The following is a 23,928-nucleotide window of genomic DNA, read 5'->3' as shown; positions in this document are numbered from 1 at the left end:
GAGTCAAGTGAGAAGATAATTTTACTTTTTTCTCTTATCTAAAACCAAAGAACTTTGTTTGCCATTGGCAATGTTTGGCTTACCAAGTGAGGAAGACATTCAGAAGATGTGACGCTGAGTGCCAGTTCTGTGGGACTGAGCCCAAAGCTCAGACGATGCAAATCCAGGTCAAAGACATGTTGGAAGAACACGATGATGACCACAAAGCCCGCCTTGTTATCTGTTACACACATGGTCCTGATGAACATTTTAAGCCTCTGAGATTTCTCTGAGCAAACTTCTTGACATGTTCTTATATAATTCCCACATCTACTTTTTGTTAAACTTCTTTTCATAAGTTGTGAGGATAAATAGGGACTTGCACATTAATGCCTATTCAAAATAATAGACAGCACAGTCGAACTGGATGGGATAGCTAGTTATACTGAGCCCTCTCAAAACTGCACAAAATCGGATTTATAAATAGGAGGAAAACTTGTACTTTCTCAAATTTTAAAATCTTAAAATCCACAACTGTAGGTATGATTATTTTATACCTTGATAAGCTGTTTTACTGTATGTGATTTTTATTTAAAATATTTTTTGGAGATGGACACTGTAACACAGCACGGTAAGCAGTTGGAATCCCATATGAGCACAAGTTCAAGTCCTGGCTGCGCTGCTTCTGATTCAGCTCCCTGCTAACATGCCTGGGAAAACAGAAAAAGATGGCTCAAATGCTTGGGACCTGCCACCCATGTGGGTAATCCAGATGGAGGTCTGGGCTCCTGGCTTCGGCCTGACCCAGCCCCGGCCATTGTGGCCATTTGGGGAGTGAATCCTTTCTCTGTCATTATGGCTCTCAAGTAAATAAAATAAATCTTAATTTTTTTTCATTTTTATTTGAAAGGCAGAGAGATAGAGAAACAGACTGAAGAGACAGACAGACAGAGACCTTCCATCCTCTAGTTTACTCCCTAAATGCCTGAAACAGCCAGAGCTGGGCCAGGTCAAAGCTAAGAACCCAGGATTCCATCTGGGTCTTCCATGTAGGTGGCAGGGGTCCACGTACATGTGCCATCATCTGCTGCATCCCGGGGTGTAGATTAGCAGAGAATTGGATCTGAGGCAGAGTCGCCAGGACTAAAGCCCAGTACTGCAACGTAGAATGCCAAAATCACAGGTGGCAGCTTAACCTTCTGTGACACAATGCCTGCCCCATGTGTGTACTTTTCCAAACCACTTTTAGTGTTAATTTCTATAAGAAAACTGGTAAGAGATAAAAATATTGGATAAAGATTCAGAACCATCTTAAAAATCTCATTGTAGTCAGTCAGAAAAAAATACAGCTTAATTTTGATACAGAATATATTGCCAGCTCTCTTTTTATATATTCATCCCTCATTCCGTTTGACCCATTGTGTTATCCATACTACATTTCTTTATTGTTTTTACATTGTGATAACTTTTTGGCAAACTTTCTGCTTGTTCATCATTTTGGAAAATGAAAGCAAAACAGAAAGTGCAAGAAAGTTTATTTTTAAAAAATCCCACTACCAAGAAAAAAAAAAAAACTACCATGAAAATAGAAGTGGGCGTTAGTTCTCATCTCTTTCTCTGTGTTTGGAGAAGAAAGATAAATATGACTATGAGAGTCCAACTCTGGGTTCCCTGGACACAGATGCTAAGATGAGGTTTGGGGTGCCAGATATTTATAAGTGATCAATACACATGAAGGTCAAAGGAAAGACATAGCATTGAGCACAGGAGGTCAGACTGTGAAACAGGCCCAGAAAAGAAAAAAAATGGGAACAACCGAGCAAGGCATCCTGGGACATGTAATGCTCCTGTGGGGCCTGGGGTGGGGCCTTCATACTCCCACTTGATCATGGAATGCAGGCTGGCCCAGAAAGGGTGGGGCCTGAGCAAGAATCTCTTTGCAGCTCTGGCTGTTCTTAAGAGGACCTGGCAGCCTTAGGCTGTCTACTGACCCCATCCCTTTCCAATAGGCAGCAAGTCCTTCCTTGGAGTGAACTGGGCAGTGTAACATCTGTGTGTGTGGAATCTTTGTCAGTCTTTATTTGTAGAAATTTACCCAAGAAACCTATTCCTCCAGTCACATTAGCAAGTCAAGGAATTAAAACTTCTAATGGAAATAGCTTATGTAGTACCCAACAAAGTAAATTTAGAGTTGTTTGATCATGTTTGATCTGGTTAAATTGCTTTTATAACTTCATTATCTTGTAGTTTTAGAAAATATTGCTATGGGATGAAAAAGGTTTTAAAGTGCTCATTTTAATTTTACTGGATAGGTAGAGAGAAGGAGGGAGCCAGGAAAAGGGTTTGACAGGCAGAGTTAGACAGTGAGAGAGAGAGACAGAGAGAAAGGTCGTCCTTTTCTGTTGGTTCACCCCCCAAATGGCCGCTATGGCCGGCGCACTGTGCTGATCCAAAGCCAGGAGCCAGGTGCTTCTTCATGGTCTCCCATGTAGGTGCAGGGCCCAAGCACCCGGGCCATCCTCCACTGCCTTTCCGGGCCACAGCAGAGAGCTGGACTGGAAGAGGAGCAACTGGGACAGAGCCAGTGCCCCAATCAGGACTAGAACCCAGGGTGCCGGCACTGTAGGCAGAGGATTAGCCTAGTGAGCCGCAGCGCAGGCCTGCTCCTTAATTCTTAATTGTTGAATGATAAAAGCTGAAGTAGTATTTTAATAGCTCCATTAAACAGGGAAAATGATAAAAATGTACTCCCAAAATTTTAATCTTATAAAAATTATCCGTAATATATAGCATTTCAGAGTTTATCACGCTAGCTTTGGTATAAGTACTGTAATTTGAACCGGTGACTACCAAAAAACCAGACCACCTTAGATGTGATCTTCCTCGAAAAAGGTGTGCTTTCAGATTATTATATGAAATTAGTAGCATCTAATCACTATAGAAACTCAATTTTTGCACATGACATTTCATGTTAATTATGGGGTAGCATTGGAAATTTTTAGAAAACTGTGAATAAATATGAATCAAATTTTTGATCTTTTATGTAAGAGTTCTGTAGATAGCTATGTGAAAGTTAAAATCTTAGGAAAAGAAAAAAAAACCCTAAAATCCTAGTCTTCCTGCTGATGTGTCATGTCCTTACACTGTTAGAAACTAGGAGGAAAGCCTGAAGAACATGTGTCCTGGTCTCTAAGATATGCTGACCTTGGCTTTAGGATTGATGAAATCAAAATTTGATATCCAGCACTGAGTAGTAACAAACATACTAGGTCCAATTTGTCTGTCACCCTCTTCAAATACTACTGCCCTCTTAGATTCCTCGAAATACTAAGGGAATTTGAGACCAGTCTATCTCCTAGAATCCTAGTGAGTTCTATGAATACACTCTCAGAGCTGGATTAGAAACATTTGCACCTAGTTCAGATATCACATAAACTATTTCAGAATCCGTGCCCTCCCATCACCATGGCAACCAAGGGTATTTTCAGAGAAGTCAGTCCATCGCTAATATCTTCTCAGCTAATTCTGAGACCGGGGATTTCAGAATCTGTGACAGCTGACACTAACCCACATGCACCAATATCTTCATGCCAACATATTGTTCTTCGAGATTTTGGTTCCATGCGTTAAAAATCCAACCTAAACCAGTTTATATTAAGGACAGGAAACTCATTGGCTCATATGACTGGGAGGCCTAGAAGATAAGACTGCTTTAGGCACTGGTCAATGCATGTTTAAAGATGTCTGCATAAAACTATTCCTTTTCCTCAACCTTTCAGTTTTGCTTTCCTCTGTGATGACCTGAAGCACATACAGACGTTGAATACCCCCCATATACTAACTGGCAGCTTTAGACTTACCTAAACTTACAGGTAGTAGTTCCAGAGAACAGAGATACCCTTTTTGCAAAACAAACTCCTGCAAAAATCCCACAGAAATCTCTGATTGGCCTGGTCTGGGTCACGTGTTCCCTAAGCCTGAAGGCCAGTCATCATCACCCTAACAGACTGGGCTAAGAATGAGGTAAGAATAATTTCATAAGGAAAATTAAGCATTGATGAAATGTTTGCAAATCAGGCGTTCTGGTTATGTTGTTTCTCACAGACAGCAAAACATGAGAATCAAAATTATGCAAATTCCACATAGCAACCAGAGGAGGGATAAACTTTAAACTTTCTAAGTGAAAAGAATGCAGGTTGAGTAATAGAGGGTTGGACAGTATATAAGCCTGAACAATCACAAAGTGACAATAGTTTCTTGACTAAAAATTTGCTTGAACTTATCTCATCTAATAGTAAAGCCAAGACTAGATTTCAGGCAGACATAGTCCAGGGCTGAGACCCTGTGACTTGAATATTGATTCTCTACAGAGCTCTACTTTCCCTATAATGACTTAAAGAAACAATCCTTGAGCAGAAATTCATTGCCTCTTATTGGTACAATTTGAAAGAATAATGCACCTTCCATGAACAATCACTAAACTAGATATATGTGGTACTTTGGTCAGACATGAGTTACATGCTCACCCTGGGAGCTTGCAGCTGGGGTCAGTTTTGCTCAAACTACATTGTGGCTGCAGACAATACAAAATAAAGTTCTGGTGCAATGCCAAAAAAGGCAGAAGAAAGATCTCCCTATAGGAATAGTCTGTCTGTGTTTTGCAAACATCCATGATGTAGAGTCTTGAAAATGGCAGGAGAGGATGAGATGAAGCATTTAGATAGACTTTTAAAAATGTAGGTAACTCTTCAATTACCGAAGAACGTCTGAATCGCAATGAACAAAACACGCTTTCAACACAATTTACACTTAGAATCTTTGCTCCCTGTGGCTGCTCTGATGGAATCTATTTACATCTTGGACTTTCAGTCTCTCTCTATTTGAATATAAATTCAGCTATTGCAGCTTTGTAATCATTCCAAAGCTTCAGGTTTGCTGTCTCTCTTGGTATCTCAGATCATCACCTATTGGATGCTGTGATTCATCCTAATCTTCCTGTATCATCTCCACCTGTCCCTTTATCTGTATTTCCATGACATCTCAGCACTCCAATTCTACAATTATTTTTAGGTCTCCCACCATCTCTCTCTTGCCTCCATCTACCTATAGGCAGTAGCAGCTCTTCCTCCTTCAGGAATTTACAATTTCTTCTATCTGTAAAGGCAGAAAGAACTTAACGTTTTTGAAATTTAAACAGGATTTTCCCTGGGAAAGAAGAAAGATGCACATTTTTCCATCACATAAAGTGCAGATGTGATGCAATGAAAATGGAAAATATTGGGGTTGGCATGATGGTACAGTGGGTTAAACAGCAGCTTTCAACACCGGCATCCCATATGAACGCTGCTTCAAATCCTGACTACTTTATTTCCAATCCAGCTGCCTGCTAATGAGCCTTGGAAAGCAGTAGAAGATGGCCCAAGTACTTGGGACCCTGTCACCCCTGTGGGAGACCCAGATGGAGTTCCATGTTCCTGGTTTCAGACTGGACCAGACCTAACCATTTGCAGGCATGTAGGGAGTAAACCAGTAGGTGGAAGATATATTCTGTGTGTGTGTGTGTGTGTGTGTGTGTCTTCCCCTCTCTCTGTAACTCTGTCTTTCAAATAAATAAATCTTTAAATGCATTTTTAGACAAAAAGAAAATGAGAAATATTGAGGTAGAGAGAGGTTGAAAGTTCTAATGATAGAGCCCACATCTTCACAGATACACAGAGTTAGACACTCAAAGTCATGGAGAAAAAGTTTGCAGAAGAAGCTGTGGAGAAAGTGGCAGGTCCATCCCTTGGATGAATGAATACATTGCTGAGCTGCTGAGGAATTCCAGTTGAGGTAGCATAAGGGAATACATTACGTTTTTCTTCTCTTGATGTTTGAAGGTATTTTAAATATTTGTTTGGTAGGTAGGTTTGTGCCTAAATTTCATTACTCTTAAAATCAGCAACATGGATCACTTGCCTTCTAGGTTAGTATCAGTAATGAATTCAGCCTAAAAATAAGTTTATGATCTTCAAATACCTTTGATCAAAAGTTGGATAGGCAAACCAGAAGACCTTTAATTAGAGACTTTTACCACAATTGTTTTAAGGTCCTGTAGGTTTAATCCTTCATCAGTGATTCTTCAATCCTTGTGTTCCTAAGAGTCACTTAGGGCATTTTTAAAAATGCAAAGTGGTAAACTTTGGCCTTAGAGATTCTGACTCAGTAGGTCATGTTAGAGGTCCTGGATGTGTGATATTAAAAGAACTGTATGCTTCTGTGATAGTTTATCCCTAGGCCAGGTTTTAGACACACAACTCGATTCCAGGGGACAAGTCCAGTACAGTCACTCTGTGCGAGAGCTGACCTACTGTGTCATCCTTTCCACTAACTTTATCCCGACAGTGAAATCTCCAATGTACCTTTCTTCCACTTCACACTATTGTATATTTAGTCACCTTGCAGGGTAGGATATGGTCCTCGGTAATTTACAAAGCTGTCCAAATGGCAAATGGTATTTACAAAGGAATCAAAAGGACAACGAGCAAAGCTAAAACCCCGAGGCATCACATTTTAATGGTTGGATGACAGGAGGTCTCTGCAAACTGCATTTGTAACTACAATATAATAGGGAAATTTGTGGGAAGCATTATCCAAATTCCCACAGAAGAATTTCTTAGATATGATAAAGTAATAGTAGAAATAATGGCACATTTTACATACAAGAGCTTATTAAGATATATGTGACTCTTGGCCGGTGCCACAGCTCACTTGGCTAATCCTCCACCTGTGGCGCCAGCACCCCAGGTTCTAGCCCTGGTTGGGGTGCCAGTTCTGTCCCGGTTGTTCTTCTTCCAGTCCAGCTCTCTGCTGTGGCCTGGGATGGCAGAGGAGGATGGCCCAAGTGCTTGGGCCCTGCACCCACATGGGAGACCATGAAGAAGCACCTGGCTCCTGGCTTCGGATCAGTGCAGCGCGCCAGCCGTAGCGGCCATTTGCATCAACAGAAGGAAGACCTTTCTCTCTGTCTCTCTCTCACTGTCTAACTCTGCCTGTCAAAATAAAATAAAATAAAATAAAATAAAATAAAATAAAATAAAATAAAAAGATATATGTGACTCTCATAATACAAAACCAAGGACTCTGAGCTATAATTGAACAATGTAAGAGTGCGAAAGGCACAACGGTGATGCAACATTTGCTGTGAACTTAAGAATAGTAACTCAAATCACCTGTCTGATGTCTGTAGCAGAAAGCAATGCAGCCGGGATCAGGGGAACTTTAATATCCTAGTTTGTGAGCACAGAAGCACCAGTAGAAAGCTGTGCATGCTCCCTGCAATGAGAAAGTAGCAGAAATTAGATTCCATGTTGGAGGGAAGGTAAGAGATACAATCTGATTTATTTTTAAGGGATGAACAAGATTCATTCCCCATCATTTCTGAGTACGTGCAAACTCTTCTGGATTGTTCCTCTTTGGTATATTTGAAATCCCAAGTGAACACAGAAGGTTGAGTTGAGTATATACATGAGATGAGGTCATGTTAGGGGACAGAGGTAAGGAGATGCAGACATGATGGAAATAACAGAAACATATTACTATACAGTTTCTCCCAGTTAAAACAGAGAAAACTCAACAGGAACTCCTCTTTTCATTCATTAATTCAATTCATTTAACAACTTTAGTGAGCTACTGTTACATACTGAGATTCACTAAACTTTTGTTTTTTTGTAAGATGACCCCCCTCCCCTTCATACTTTATGAATGAGAAAAACCAAATAAGGTAATCACAAAATTCCATTACTCTTAATATCAATATTAAGGGAAGGAGATTGTAAAGAGAAGCAGAGAATCATCTTACTGAGAAGTACTCACAACTCCATAAAGCTTATAGAGTACTAAAGAGTTTAATAAATGTGAAGACGTATAAAAACTAGATGGTATAAGGATATCTATTTTTAGAAAATAATTGCGTAATTATTGATACAAATAATATTTATATTAATAATACAAATCCATGTCATTGTTCAAAAGGATGTATATTTCCAGCAGCCCTTAAATGTTTTATAAGGTTTGTATGGACAATAAGAAGGTAAGATATGATTAAACATGTTGAAAATAGGAAGTAACAGGAAGTAACAATCTTAGTACTTAACTTCAATATATAATAAAGTATATTAAAAATTATACAAGGAAATAGGCATTTATCCTAGCTGCTAAGAGGATGGCATCTCACATGGGAGTGCTTGGGTTTGATTCCCAGCTCTGGATTTTGACCAGCTGTCTGCTAATGCAGACATTGGAAGGCAATACTGATGGGTCAAGTAATCAGATCTTTAACACCCACATGGGAGACCTGGGTTGTGTTCCCAGCTGTGAACTTCGGTCCCAGCTTCTCTCTCCCGCTCTCTCTCCCTTTCAAATAAATAAATAATTTTAAACATCAAAATAAATGAAACAGGGTATTGTTGATACAAAGAGAGACTCTAAACAGAAAAATTCTAGAAGGAAATTGCCTTATATATAAGAACTAAATCTATAATAATAGAAATCCCACAAATTAGAATATTTCAATAAGTGTTTTACAAAATGTTTTGGGAAAAGGTAATTTAAATCAACCCACAACATATGTACCAATGTAAATTCCAGGGGAATTAATAGGAACCATCATGTATCATTATCATCCATAACTACTACCTAGTTTGACAGAGAAAACCGCAAATTAACAGAGGTTATGTGATTTTGATGCAGCAACTTTGCTTTCCCCAATAAGGATACTACCTTATCTTATGTTGACATTTTAATTTAAGGAAAGATTATTTAAGAGCACAACAAAATAAATCCTTTCAGTGGTTTGGGGATTCTTAAATTAAACATATGTGTGTGTTAATGGGTGGATTTCATGAAATGAATGAAATACAAAAAAAAATGCTTTCCAATAAATGTTCAAGAAATCTTGCATCACAGTACAGATTGTAGATCATCATACTTGGCTCATGACCTTCCTATCAGTCCTTCATTTAATATTCTTATATAGTATTGCACAGTGACTCATTTACTTATTACGTGTTAAAAAAATTGTGGTCAGCAAGATTGTGACTTGAGCTATCTCTAAATATTTTGTGTCAGAGAGAGATTTTTTCTTTATTTAATTGAACAAAAACATGTTGACTTTGTCACCCAAAGGTTTTCTGGGGACTCTACTTTTATCCCTATCTCACCATGACTGGAGTCCGGAAAACATCTTTTAAATAAGCTTATACAAAAAAAAAAAAAAAAAAAAAGACAAGCTTGTCGCTCCCCGTCTTCGTGGAGGAACGACACTAAACCCTGCCTAGGTTTCCTATCCGAGTCACGGCACCATTATGTCGCTCCCCCTCTTCGTGGAGGAACGACACAGGACCCTGCGTTGTTCTTTTGTCTGCTCGGCCCTCCCCAGGTTTGCTGCTGGTTCTTCCCGGGTTGGCTACCGTCCCTTCCACCTCCGTGGAAGGGCGGTTCCCCCTGCCACTTTCCCCACTTCCGCGGGGGAGCGGCACACCGCCCGCTGGCTCTCTCGGGGGCTGCTCAGGTGTTCCTCAGATGTTCCCCTTAGATGTTCCTCGTGCATGTGGTCTCTCTCCTCCTTTATAGTCCTCTTCCACCAATCCCAACTCTGCTACCCACACGCCGAGTACGCTGCTCTACTCCAATCAGGAGCAGGTCCTACAGTTTATTGGTTGAACTGGAGGCAGCTGTGTAGAAGCTGTTTCTCCCTTCTCAGCGCCATATTGTGGGAGAGCAGATGCATAGAATAAGTCTTAATTCCAGTAACTTAGTCTAGTCCGAGTTGCTCCCCACAAAGCTGATTTGGATCATGGGAAGATACCAGGAAAACAGGGGAGCAGCTACATTCCTGGGACATAGTTAATTGAAATAATCTACAGAAAGAAGAGAGACTCAATGGAATAGCAAGACATGTACAGAAACACAGCAGCTCACGGAACACACTGGTGACTCAGGCAGCTGGTGGCTGGCAGGGAGGCCATCTTCCAAGAGCGAGGTGAAAGGAGTCTGAAGAAACCTGTGCTCCACTGGTGATGTTGTCTGGGGAACAGACTTGAAGTCCCCACTGACTTCGAGTCCAGGTGGGTGAGCTGGCAGCATGCAGGGTGCCCACTTAACTCTATGAATGGAGGGTACATTGATTTCCTCCTTTGCTTTCATCAAGGCACCTGACAAGTGTGGGAAGTGCCATCTTTCTAGAATAAGGTGAGTATATTCTGCCCTGGAGAGTTAGCAGGGGGCAGGGTGCACACTTGTCACATTGCTCCCCTTCCCTCCTCCCACCAAAGTACCAGACTCAGGGACAGGGCGGATCTCTCTTTGGATGCAGAAGCTCATAGGACAGGGAGTGGGTCCCCTGCACCTTGTGAATGGAGGAATCTTGTGACTGCGTGATAGGCTGAGATAAGGATGTACAGTGTGGCTAAGTCTTTGGGAGATTACTGAGCCTGACTCCAGAAGGTCAGAATTGCAGAATACTAGAAATGGACAATGTAGAGGGCTCCATGCTCACACTATAGAATGCATAGATTCTTTTGAAGTTCATGTGCCTGAGTGAGCAAGGGTGCTGACACAAAGAGGTCCACCTTGGCACAGAGAAGGGCAGAGGCAGTGATCACGCAAGCCAGGAAGTTCATCCCTTCTCTCCTGCTGTCTACAGAGGAGTGCTATCAGGCATAATCTGAGTGTTACCCTGGACTTTTGTCCCACCCACAAACGCTGGTCAGGGCTTCCTTGCCTCACCTGGTACACAGCTCAGGATATCCCTGAAGCAGAATTCTACTACGCCTAGAGGCACATTCCAAAGAACAAAGACTGCAGGGTAGATATCAACAGATATCTCCAGATGTTTTAAAAAGCATAGAAATAAAAGAAATGTGAACAAGGAAAACAATAGGATGCCTCCAAAAGAACACAACAATACTTCAGTATTTTACTGTGAAGATGAGGAGATTGATGAAATGCCTGAAAAATTTTAAGAGAATGATTATAGGATTACTCAAAACCACAGATTGTAAGATTACTCAAAAACATAAAGAAGCAATTATATGAGTTAAGGAAATCTGTGAACAATATGGGTAAAAAAGACATGGATGAGAAATTCTTCCAGGAAATAAATACTAAAAGAAATCATACTGAAATATCAGAACTGAATAATTCAATATGTCAAATATAAAATACAGGCAAAAGCATTAAAACAGACTTGATGAGGAAAAAGAAAGAATATCACAGCTGGAAGACAAAGTTTTTGAAATAACTCAGTAAAAAATTAGAAAAGGGAAAACAGTGTTCAGGATCTATGGGATATCATCAAACAACAAAATACACAACTCTTAGGCATTTCTGAAGGATTAGGAGAGCAGAATGACTTAGAAAACTTATTCAGTGAAATAAAAGCAGAAAATGTCCCTAATTTGGACAAAGATATGGAAATTGAAGTACAGGAAGCTCATAGAACCCCAAATAGACATAATCTGAGGAGATCCTCTCCATGGCATATTATATTTAAATTTTCAAAAGTAAAACACAAAGAAAAAACACTGCAGTGTATAAAAGAGGAACACTGAAGTGCCTTTAAAGGAACTCCAAGTAGACTGACAGCAGATACCCTACAGAGAGATAAGGTCCAAGTCCTTAAAGAAAAAAAACTGTGAAACCAGAGTACTGTACCCAGTGAAACTCTCATTTATAGATGAAGGTGAAGTAAAGACTTTCCAAAACAAACAAACAAAACTGAAAGACTTTGTCATCATCCAGCCAGTCTTACTACACACAAACATCGAGAAATATAACCAGTATAATGAAAGAATGTGAGCGCAGAAAATCACCTAATAGTACAAAGGAGATCAAAACAAATAATAGTAATATTTACAGAAAATGGCAAGACCAAGACTTTACTTATCAATAGTAACCTTGAATGTAAATGGACTAAACCCTACAATTAAAAGATACAGACTGGCTGAGTGAATGAAAAAACAAGACTCATCTATATACTGCCTACAAGAAACATACCTCTTCAACAAAAATATACCCAGCCTGAAAGTGTAAAGATAGAAAAATGTATTCCATGCCAGTGGAAATAAAAAATGAGGAGTAGCTATAATAATATGAGTTAAAATAGACATTAAGATGAAAACTGTTAAAAGAGACAAAAAAAGTTATTGTGTAATGATTAAGGGATCAAGTCAACAGGAAGATGTGACTATAGTAAATGTAAATGCACCCAATGCTAGAGGACCTAGTAACTTAAAACAAACTTTAATGGATCTAAAGGGAAACATAACCTCCAATACAATAATAATGGGAGACTTCAACACCAAAGTTTCATCAATGAACAGACCAATTAGACAAAAAAATCAACAAAGAAACAAAAGAGCTAATATATTCTATCAAGCAAATGGATCTAATTATATCTACAGAACTTTTCATCTCAGAGCTACAAAATACATTTTCATCAGTGCATGGACCTTTTTCTAGGATAGACAATATGCTAGGCTACAACACAAGTCTAAATGAATTAAATTTTGAAATGATACCACATATCTTGTATAGAAATTAATGACATAAGAAACACTAGAAAACAGGTCTTCCAAGTGGATGCAGAGGCCCAAGGATTTGGGCCATATTCCATGGCTTTCCCAGGACATAGCAGAGAGCTGGATCAGAAGTAGAGCAGCTAGGACTCAAACCAGTGTCCATACAGGATGCCAGCACTGCAGGCGGCAGCTTTATCTGCTATGCCACAACTCTGGCACCTCACTGCTGATTTTTATGAAGCTTTTAAAGAATTAATCCCAATTCTTCTTAAACTATTCAAAACAAGTGAAAGGGAGGGAATCCTCTCAAATGCCTTCTGTGCAGCCAGCAACACCTTATTTCCAAATCCAGGAAAAGACACAACAAAGAAAGAGAAGTATAGACCAATATCCCTTATGAACATTGATGCAAAGATCTTCAACAAGATACTAGTTAACCAAATCCAACAACACATCAAAAAGGTCATCCATCCATATAATTTATCCCAGGGATGCACGGATGGTTCAACATATGCAAATCAATAAACATAATACATCAAATTAACAAACTGATGCATTAAAAACCACATGATTGCCTCAATATATGTAGAGAAAGGATTTGATAAAACACAACATCCTTTAATGATAAAAAAGAAATAAAACCTTAAGCAAGTTGGGTATAGAAGGAACACAATGAAGGCATTATATCACAAACCCATAGCCAGCATCATGTTGAAAGGTGAAAAGCTGAAAGCATTTCCACTAAGATCTGGAACCAGACAGGGATGCTCGCTTTCATCATTGCTATTTGATATAGTTCTGAACATTTCAGTCGGAACCATTAGGCAAGAAAAAGAAATCAAAAGATTCAAGTTGGAAAACATGAAGTCAGATTATCCCTGTTTGCAGATGACATGATCCTGCTTATAGGGGAACACTTAAGAGAGTTTGGAATTTGCTGGTTATCAAATGAACACAAAAATTCAATAGCATGTGTATACACAATCCGTGCTATGGCTGAGAAGGAACTTGTAAGATCAGCCCCAGTCACAATAGCTACAAAATATATACATACCTTGGAATAAATTTAACCAAGGATGTGAAAGATATCTATGATGAAAATTAAAAAAATAAGGAATGAAATAGAAGATACAAAAAAATGTAAAAGCTTTCCATGCTTATGGATTAGAAAAATTAATAGCATCAAATGTCCAGACTGTGCAAAGCTATTTACAGATTCCATGTGAACACAATCAAATGCCAAGGACATTTTTTTTTTATTTTTAAGATTTATTTATTTATTTGAAAGTCAGAGTTACACAGAGAGAGAAGGAGGCAGAGAGAGAAAGAGAGGTCTTCCATCTGCTGGTTCACCCCCCAGATGGCCACAACAGCTGGAGCTGGGCTGATCCAAAGGCAGAAGCCAGGAGTTTCTTCCAGGTCTCCCACGAGGATACAAGGGCCCAAGGACTTGGGCCATCTTTCACTGCTTTCCCAGGCCATAGCAAAGAGGTTTATCAGAAGTGGAGCAGTCAGGACTCGAACTGGTGCCCATATGGGATGCCAGCACTGCAGGCAGTGGCTTTACCTGCTACACCACAGCACTGGCCCCAAGGACTTTCTTTACAGCTCTAGCAAAAGACAATGCTAAAATTCATATGGAAATACAAGAGACCTCAAACTTTAAACAACCAAAACAAAGCCAGAAGCATCACAATACTGATTTCAAGAAATACTAAAGGGTAGTTATAATGAAAACAGGCTGATGTGGCACAAATAAATGTGTAGACCAATGGAAATGAATAGTAACTTCAGAAATTAATCCATGTCTCTACAACCACTAAACTTTGACAAATAAATCCCTGGAGAAAAGACAGTCTCATCAATAAATAGTGCTGGGAAAATTGGGTCTCCACATGCAGAAGTATGAAACGAGACCCCTACCTTACACTTTACACAAAAATCAACTCCAGCTGGCGCTGAGGCTCAACAGGCTAATCCTCCACCTAGCTGCGCCGGCACACCAGGTTCTAATCCCGGTCGGGGCACCGGATTCTGTCCCGGTTGCCCCTCTTCCAGGCCAGCTCTCTGCTGTGGCCAGGGAGTGCAGTGGAGGATGGCCCAAGTGCTTGGGCCCTGCACCCCATGGGAGACCAGGAGAAGCACCTGGCTCCTGCCTTTGGATCAGCGTGGTGCACCTGCCGCAGCGCGCTGGCCACGGCGGCCATTGGAGGGTGAACCAACAGCAAAGGAAGACCTTTCTCTCTGTCTCTCTCTCTCACTGTCCACTCTGCCTGTCAAAAAAAAAAATTAACTCTAAATGGATCAAGGATCTAAACCTATGACCTGATACACTAAATTACCAGAGAAGAACACTGGTGAAACTCTACAAGACATTAGCATAGGCAAAGACTTCTAGAAAATACCCCAAAAGCACAGGCAATAAGAGTAACAATAGACAAACGGGACTACATCAAGCTAAGCAACTTCCACACTGCAAAGGAAACACTCAACAAAGTGAAGAAGAAACTGACAGAATGGGAGAAAATATTTGCAAACTAGAGAACTGATAAAGGATTACTATCCAGGATATATAAAGAACTCAAGAAACTCAAGAAGAACAAAACAATCAGTCCAGTTCAGGAATGGGTAAAGGACATGAACAGGCATTTTTCAAAAGATGAAATACAAATGGCCAACAGACACATGAAAAAATGCTCAGGATCATCAGCCATCAGGGAAATGGAAATGAAAACCACAATGAGGTTTCACCTCACCTCAGTTAGAATGGCTAACATCTGAAGATCAAAAATAATAAACACTGATGAGGATGTGGGGATAAAGGTACCCTAATCCACTGTTGCTGGTAATGTAAACTGGTACATAATTATGGAAGAAGAAGTATGGATATTCATCAGAAATCTGAATATAGATCTACCATATGACCTGGCCAACCCACTGCTGGGAATTTATCCGAACAAAATGAAATGAGAATACAAAAGAGTTATATATGCCCCATGTTTACTGCAGCTCAATTCACAATAGCTAAGATGTGGAATCAACCCAGGTGTCCACCAACTGAAGATTGGATAAAGAAAATATGTCATATATTTACACAATGGAATGCTACTCAACCATAGAAAAGAATGAAATCCTGTGCTTTGCAACAAAATGGATGTAACTGGAAGCTATTTATGCTTTGTGAAATAAGCCAGTCCCAAAAAGACAAATATGATTTTTCTCTGATATGTGGTAGTTAGTATAGAATACAAAAAACTATAAGAATGAAACTGTTATCTTATGATTTGATTATTGTTCTCATCCTTTGTGTACATGGTTGTGGAACATTGGCCTTTCTACTTTTTACTTGTTGAACATCATGATTAGTTGCCATAAGCCTGTGATTATGAAGTAAATTCAAATTATGTTATTGTAAATATTAAAGGAAAAAAGAAAGGAAAGAAGGTGGAAAGTGAGGTGTATTGATGGAAGGGGGAGGGAGGGAAGCATGGTTATCAGAATTGTCTCTATGAAATCTATTTTTTCTATTAATAAAAACTTAAAAATGGAAAAATTAAAAGAGACAAAAATGCTTAAACTAATTTATATTGTTTTAATTTGTCCATATTGGTAGGAATTTTTTAAAATAAAAAACATTAAAAATTTGGACAAAAGTATTTATACTTCATTTTATGGGCTGAGTATGCATGTGTATATGTGTGTTTGAGAATGTGTACCTTTCTCTGATGTAGAACAGAGAATTGATGATAACTAGGGTGACTTGAAAGAACTTTACCTTCCTTCCACATTTACACAAAATCCTTTTCTATATTTTTAGAGTATTTATTCATTTATTTGAGAGGCAGAGTGAAAGAAAGAGAGGGAGAGACACAGAGAGATCTTCTTTCTGTCTAGTATTCACTCCTCAAATGATCAAAACAGCCAGGGATTCCATCTGGGTCTCCCACATGGATGGCAGGAACCCAACTTCTTGAGATATAATCTGCTGCTTTCCAGGAACATTGCCAGGAACCTGGATCAGAAGCACAGATGGGACTTGATCCCAGGCACTCAGATATGGGGATGTAGATGTCCCAAGTGGTGGCTTAACCTGCTGCACTGTAACACCTGCCACTACATTTTTTATATACATGATAAACAATTTGTCAATCTCATGAGAAATGCAAGCAAACACAGCCTCACACTCTTTCTCTGACTAGATAGCTGACCCTAAATCTCAAAAATATCACATAAGTAAGAATCTTCGAGATGGACCTGTGTTGTGGCATAGCAGATAATGCTGCCACCTGTGACGCTGGAAAAACATATGGGAACTAATTTGTATCATGGTTGCTTCACTTCTGATTCAACTCCCTGCTACTGGCCTGGGGAAAACAGCAGAAGATGGCCCAATGCCTGGGCCCCTGCCACACACGTGGGAGACCGGAAAGAAGCTCCTTTCTCCTGATTTCAGCCTGTCCCAGCCCTGGCCATTGTGGCCAACTGGGGAGTGAACCAGAAGATGGAAGATCTTACTCTATCTCTCCATTTCTCTCTGTAAATTTGACTTTGAAATAAATAAATCTTAAAAAAGAGACAGAGAATTCTAGAGCTGCCACTGCCAGGGAGGCCAAGGATTTCTGGAGATTCTTCTTGCCAAGAACTATTGCTTCTTTCAACTTTTTTCTGCATACAAGTTAGAATTTAGCCCCCTAGGTATCCAATTTTTAAAATTAATACATATTTTCATACATTCCTTAGGTATAGTTCCAAGAAGACAATGATATTTCCCTCCCTCCCCATTCCTCCCAATCATCCTCCCTTCCTTCCTTCTCACATTTCATCAGTTCTTGCAAAGCCATCACTCTATATTCATGGGCTTAATGTACCAGTAACCATAATATCCAACAAGTAAAAATTAGAAAGGCTACTATTCCACAGGAGTATAAACAAGAGCTAAAAATGAGTCATATCACAAAACATCCATTTCATTCCAATACATTTTTTGTATTCTTTTTTTAAACTTTTATTTAGTAAATATAAATTTCCAATATTAACTGCCACATACAATAATAAACACATGATTTGGTATTTTTGAGACTGGTGTAAGATAGGGGTCCTGTTTCACACCATGCATGTGGAGAGCCCTTTTCCCCAGCACCATTTGTTGAAGAGACTGCCCTTTTCTAGGGAGTTATTTTAGCCTGTTTGTCAAAGATTAGTTGGTTGTAGATTCATGGATTAGTTTCTGGGGTGTCTATTCTGTTCCATTGGTCTACAAGTCTATTTTTGTGCCAGTGTCAGACTGTTTTGATTACAACTTCCCTGTAGTATGTCTTGAAATTTGGTATTCTGATGCCTCTGGCTTTGTTTTTGTAGTTTAAGATTGGTTTAGCTATTTGATATCTCTTGTGTTTCCATATGAATTTCTGTATCATGTTTTCTAGATCTGAGAGAAATGTCATTGGTATTTTGATTACAATCACATTGAATCTGTACATTTCTCTGGATATTATGAACATTGACTATATTAATTCTTGCAATCCATGAATGTGGAAGAATTTTCCATTTTTTATGCCTTCACTGTTTAATATTTCGTAGTTTTCATTGCAGAGATCTTTAACAAGCCTTGTTACATTTACTCCAAGACATTTAATTTTTTGTACCTACTGTGAATGGGACCGATCTTACAGGTTCTTTCTCAGCCATGGCATTGTCTATGTTTACAAATGCTATTGATTTTTGTGTGCAGATTTTATATCCTTCAACTTTACCAAACTCTCTTATCAGTTCCAATAATCTCTTAGTGGGCTCTTTTGGATTCCCCATATATAGGATCATGTCTTCTAGAGAGATAATTTGACTTCCTCCTTTCCAATTTGTATCTTTTGATTTATTTTTCTTGTCTAATTTCTCAGGGGTCCATTTTTGTATGGGTATCATTCCTCTCCCAAACATCTGTTGTGGGAGAATTAAAATTAGGTCTAACTCTGAAAGAATGGTGAAATGAGTAACTATTGATTTTGAAATGCAGTGAGGCTTCTCACTGCTTGAGATCCCACAAAACTTCAAGAAACATTCATAATGCCACAAAAATGAAAGAGTACCCTTCAATTAATCATGCCCTCTACTGATTTCATTTAGCAAATACTCAGGACTTACTAATGGATGGCATTGTTCTGCACACTCGGGATGCATCATTGCGTTCGTCATCACCATCCAGGTCTACTTGGACCTTCGCAGGGAGGGAGTTAAGTCTAAACACTGATATATTTATTGATGCTTTATGCTCTAAGTCCAAGGAATAGTTTTTCTAAGGCTGTTCTGCAACCTGTGACCCTTTGATATCTTGTACCTCCAGATATCACTACCACCTCTTGTTCTTATTCTCTCTGTTCCTCTCCACTCTTTCCTTCTCCTCTTTCTATACCAAAATCCCTCTCCACTTTTCTCTTCCTCCAGTAGTTTCTTCTGAAAACTGAAGCCCAGGAAGCAGGCTGTCTGTAAATAACTTCTGCTTTTTGTTCTGTAACATAGACTTCCTCTCTGGGAAACTGACATAAACGTATAGCTTGGGAGAAAGTGTACGAGTGAAAGGGCATGGAGACAGAAGAAAACACAAGTTTATTTGTCAATCAAAATCAGGAGTGAATTGTGGTGAGCGCCTAGAGAGCTTTTGCTTTCCCAAAGCCTGTTCACCTTTGGTTTCCTGGTTATTTTTTTACAAGCTCAGTCTGCCCCTTTGTGAAATTGAGTATAAGTTTATTTTTGGAGCAAGTCAAAGGATTTAAGGTCAGATTATGAACCTTATCTGGGTTCTAACACTTTTGTGATTCTGGAACTTATTTCTATTATCTGATCCAAAGTGAAAAGGGATAAACCAGAAACATTCTGGCCTTTTATGTGTCTATTTTTCCTACCAAAGTTTCCTATTTCCATTGTTCCTTATTAATTCTGTATAAACTGGATGGATTTAATACTGACATTTTGAGCTTTAAGCAATTAAATGTAGACAGTAACATTTATAGCTACTGTAAAAGAAAAATCATATCTACTTCACCTATGTAGGACAAGGATGTTCAGCCACTGAGATAAAGAAGTTCAAGTGATCCTATGTAATTTCAAGAATGCATTATACTTGGGCATTTTATGATATCTTCTGCTCTTTCAGACTCACAACTAAATTTGAGGCTTTTGAGACCAGCATTTATCAAAAAACTGATACAAAAGGGAATATAATTTGATCTTGGGATGCTATACAAATAATAGTGAGGATAAACAAGGGGCATAAACTATAATTTGCATAATTTTCTAATCATCTTTATAGTAGGCTTCATAGAACACAGCAGTTAACTTGATTTTGTACAGCCTTGGCATGTCTATACTTGAGGGTGACTGTTAATTACTTCAGTGTGAAACCATTAACACTCTTCTATTTCTCTTTTTCCTAATTTATGGTTCAGAAGGAAGCTTGCGAATGGGATAGACCCTGATAAACAGTGTATTCCTGCCCTTTTTACAGTGCCTGCCTTCGTTGACTCCAAATAGTTCTTTTTCTCATCACATACTATGCCTTGCACAATCCCCTTCCTGAAATCCTTGGTAGGAATCCAATTCTCATTTCAACTACTAGACACTGCAAGAGTACTAGACACTGACAACAAAACACACATGACTTATTAGATGCTGGCTAAGAGATTGGTAATTTTGACAATATATTACTCTCAGAGATAAATGGTTAAGAGGTCTCCTTTAAAGTTTCTATGGAAATTTTTATTTGCCCTGGGATTATTTATACAGTAATCATTTACATGTAGCTGATTAGTGGCATAGAAAGACAATCCCTAACTCCATGTCTGCCATGGTGATCTCTCAGGTAGGAAAAGCTGGGGCAATGTGACTGATTTGGTTCTACACATTATACAGCTCTCCAGGTAAGAAATAGCAGCACTATTACCACCAGGAGGTTATTGTTGAGTGTATTTATTTTTGCAAGTATTTGTTTCTTAAGTGTTATGTTTTAGTAACACTTCTTGAAATTTCTGAGATTTGTAAGCAATCTAATATTTACTGAACCCCTTATGTGCCAGGCTTTCTTCCTCAGACCTTTTGTACAAAGGAACAAAAAGGAAAGTAGGAGATAAACAATTTGGGACGTGCTCAATCTGACTTGACCCAAACGGTAGAGTTAGAAACGCACCAGGGGATTCCAATTCAGTCCCATTAGGTGGCATGTACCAATGCCATCCCACTAGTCCAAGTGATCAGTTTCAGTTCACAATTTACCATAATGATAGGATTAAGTGTCAAAGGAATCACATAAACAAGACTAGTGTCTGCTAATACTAACTGATGGAATTAAAAAGGAGAGAATGATCCAACATGAGAAGTGGGATACACAGCAGACTCATAGAGTGGCAGATGTCCTAAACAGCACTCTGGCCTCAGAATCAGCCCTTAAGGCATTTGGGTCCAGCTAAAAAAACCCATGAGAGTATTTCAGGCATGGAAAGCCAAGACACTCTGGAAAAAAAAAATGACCTAAATGAAAGATCTCTGTGAGTGAGATCCTAGTGGAAAGAATGGGCCATCAATGAAGGAGGTACCTTTCTCTGAAGGGAGGAGAGAACTTCCACTTCGACTATGGCCTTGTCTAAATAAGATTGGAGTTGGCAAACTCAAAATACTTCCATAGCCTTGGCAACTCATGACAAGAGCCTAGGGTGATTACTGACACCATAAACAAGAGTGTCAATTTACTAAGTCAACAACAGGAGTCACTGTGCACTTACTCCTCATGTAGGATCTCTGTCCTTAATGTGTTGTACAATGTGAATTAACGCTATAACTAGTACTCAAACCGTATTTTACACTTTGTGTTTCTGTGTGGGTGCAAACTGTTGAAATCTCTACTTAATTTATATTAAATTGATCTTCTGTATATAAATATAATTGAAATTGAATCGATGCGAATGAAATGGGAGAGGGAGTGGGAGATGGGAGGGATGTGGGTGGGAGGGAAGTTTTTTTGGGGAAAAAGCCACTATAATCCAAAAGCTGTACTTTGGAAATTTATATTTATTAAATAAAAGTTTAAAAAAAAGTAAGGTTTCCTCTTATTCCTAAAATAATAAAACTATGTAGTATTTTCATTCTATATACCTGTGATTATGCTAATATGTGTACCAATGGTCCCTTTTCTCTTACATCTTAAATATACAGTCTCTTTTACTTTCCAAGGAATAATAGGAAGTGTTGAATACATGAATATTATCACACAGTCCTGGCGTCTGGTTTGGGGCTGCCTAACCTCAAATTTCATGCTTTTACCTCAAGTGTCTTATAGTTTTGATATGAATATGGAATTGAGAACAGAAATGAAAGAATGATATTTCAGAAAAAGCATCTAAGGCCTTGTGCCTGTGACACTAAGGTTGAACAAGTTCAAGGAAAGGGAGTAGTTAGGAACAGGTCAGCTCCCCAAACCTGGGCAAAAACCTGCAACCAAATAAAGAGAATTGAAGGCACTAAGAGAAAGTAACTTTAAGGGACAGGACATTGATTTGACTTGTAAGTTGATAAGGTATGTAAAACATCAAAATCAATTTCAAAAATATTTATTGAGCACTTACCATGTACTAGGAGAGAGGTATGTGCCAGTGATACAGCAATGAGTCTCCTTTGGGGAAAAAACAGATACTATGTTGGCTGGGAATGTTTGGGTTGTAAGTGCTGGAATACCTGATGGTATACCAACCAAACTGGCTCAAACCAAAAATAGATGGTATTGAGATCTTAACTGAAATAGTTGACATGTTTAAGCGGACTGATTTCAAGTGTGATCACTAAATGTCACCAAATATATGCCTACATCCAACCCCAGCTCTTTCAGATTTACATTTCCTTCTACTTTTCCTTCAAGTGAGAGACTGAGAGAAATCATTTAACCTCATGAGAAGATCAGAGTTCTAGAATTCAGTTTCACTGGATCTGATTTGTTTGGCTTGGGATGGAATGCATGCATTGAATAAGCCCGTGTAGGCAGATGCTCTACTCCTAGAGCCTACTGGTGGGTGGAGTTAGCACATGAAGGAGGTTCAGACTTGACTGGGATCCTACTGTTGCAAGAAGTGGGACTGCACCTTAGGGAATGAAAATAAATGTTGAATTTTGAAGAACAATGGAATTAGAAGGAGCAAATAAGGGAAAAGGAAAAGTTACAGAAATATTAAAAATTAAAAAAAGATGGTTTGGGAATGGTAAGGACTAGTGATTGGTAAATTCTGCACTGGGAGCATGTAAGAAACAGCTAAGAGGCAAAGGTAAGGCTGAATAAGTGGGTTTCAATACATCAGATTACTGATTCTGAAGAAATACTAAAACATTAAATCTATTAATGATTCTGTAATAGGTCTATGGATTTTAAAATAAATATTAAAATTAAGGTCACTTTATGGTAAAGATCATCATTTTGGACTTCATCTATTGTGGTTCACTGAAGTTTTTCAAACAGTGCTGTAAGACAGGAATTGGCTTACATTTCTGTAGAATACCACTTAGTAAACATACTAGGTGTTGCAGGCCATATTGTCTCCACTATTCAACTCTGCCATTGTAGTGCAAAAGTAGTCACAGACAATACATACATAAATAAGCATGACTATATCCCAATAAACTCTATATATGAATGCCGAAATTTAAATTTCTTGTATTTTTTCATTTCATAGAATATTCTTTGTTGTTAACCACTGAAAAAATTTAAAGACCATTCTTAACTTGTAGGCTAGAAAAGAAAAACAGAGGATGGGCCAGATTTGGCCTGTATGCATTATAGTATTCTAATCCCTGTTACAAAATGATTAGGTCATCCTTCGAGAAGATTACACAGAATGAAAGTGAAGGAATCATTTGAATGAAGTGAGGGAGGCAGCAAGGAACTATTAGGATTCCACTGTACTAATCTAGGATGAAGCAGGTTCTTTTTAGGTAAGGAATTGAGATTCTTTTCTAAAGATTGATTTATTTGAAAGGCAGACTTACAGAGAGAGAGAGAGAGAGGGAGAGAGAGAGAGAGAGAGAGACATATCCATCCACTGGCTCACTCCCCAAATGGCCACAAGCATTTGAACTTGGCCAGGCTGAAACCAGGAGCCAGGAACTACATTCAGGCCTCCCAAATGAGTGGCAGAGGCCCAAGGGCTGGGGCCATCTTCCACTGATTTCGTGGGCGCATTAGCAGGAAGCTGGGTAAGAAACAGAATAGCTGGGACTCAAATGTGTACTCCAATGTGAGTGCCAGCATCAACATCCAAGGCTTAGTCTACTGCCAGGCCCAAAGAATTGAAATTCTTCACTGAAAAAGGAAAACTGAACTTCATGGCAAGATACTTTTGGATCCAGGAAATTATGT

At 38.9% G+C, this 23,928-nt stretch overlaps 1 pseudogene; it reads left to right on the top strand.

Moving 5' to 3' along the window:
• The first annotated feature begins 588 nt into the window (after positions 1–588).
• The window catches only part of LOC127490925 (large ribosomal subunit protein eL43 pseudogene), an 86,336-nt pseudogene continuing 62,996 nt past the window's right edge, over positions 589–23,928 (top strand).

Source organism: Oryctolagus cuniculus, chromosome 11 (assembly GCF_051225735.1).
Source record: "Oryctolagus cuniculus isolate XC-2025 breed Fujian yellow rabbit chromosome 11, ASM5122573v1, whole genome shotgun sequence".
NCBI classification, from domain to species: Eukaryota; Metazoa; Chordata; class Mammalia; order Lagomorpha; family Leporidae; genus Oryctolagus; species Oryctolagus cuniculus.
This window is presented reverse-complemented; position numbering and strand designations above follow the sequence as displayed.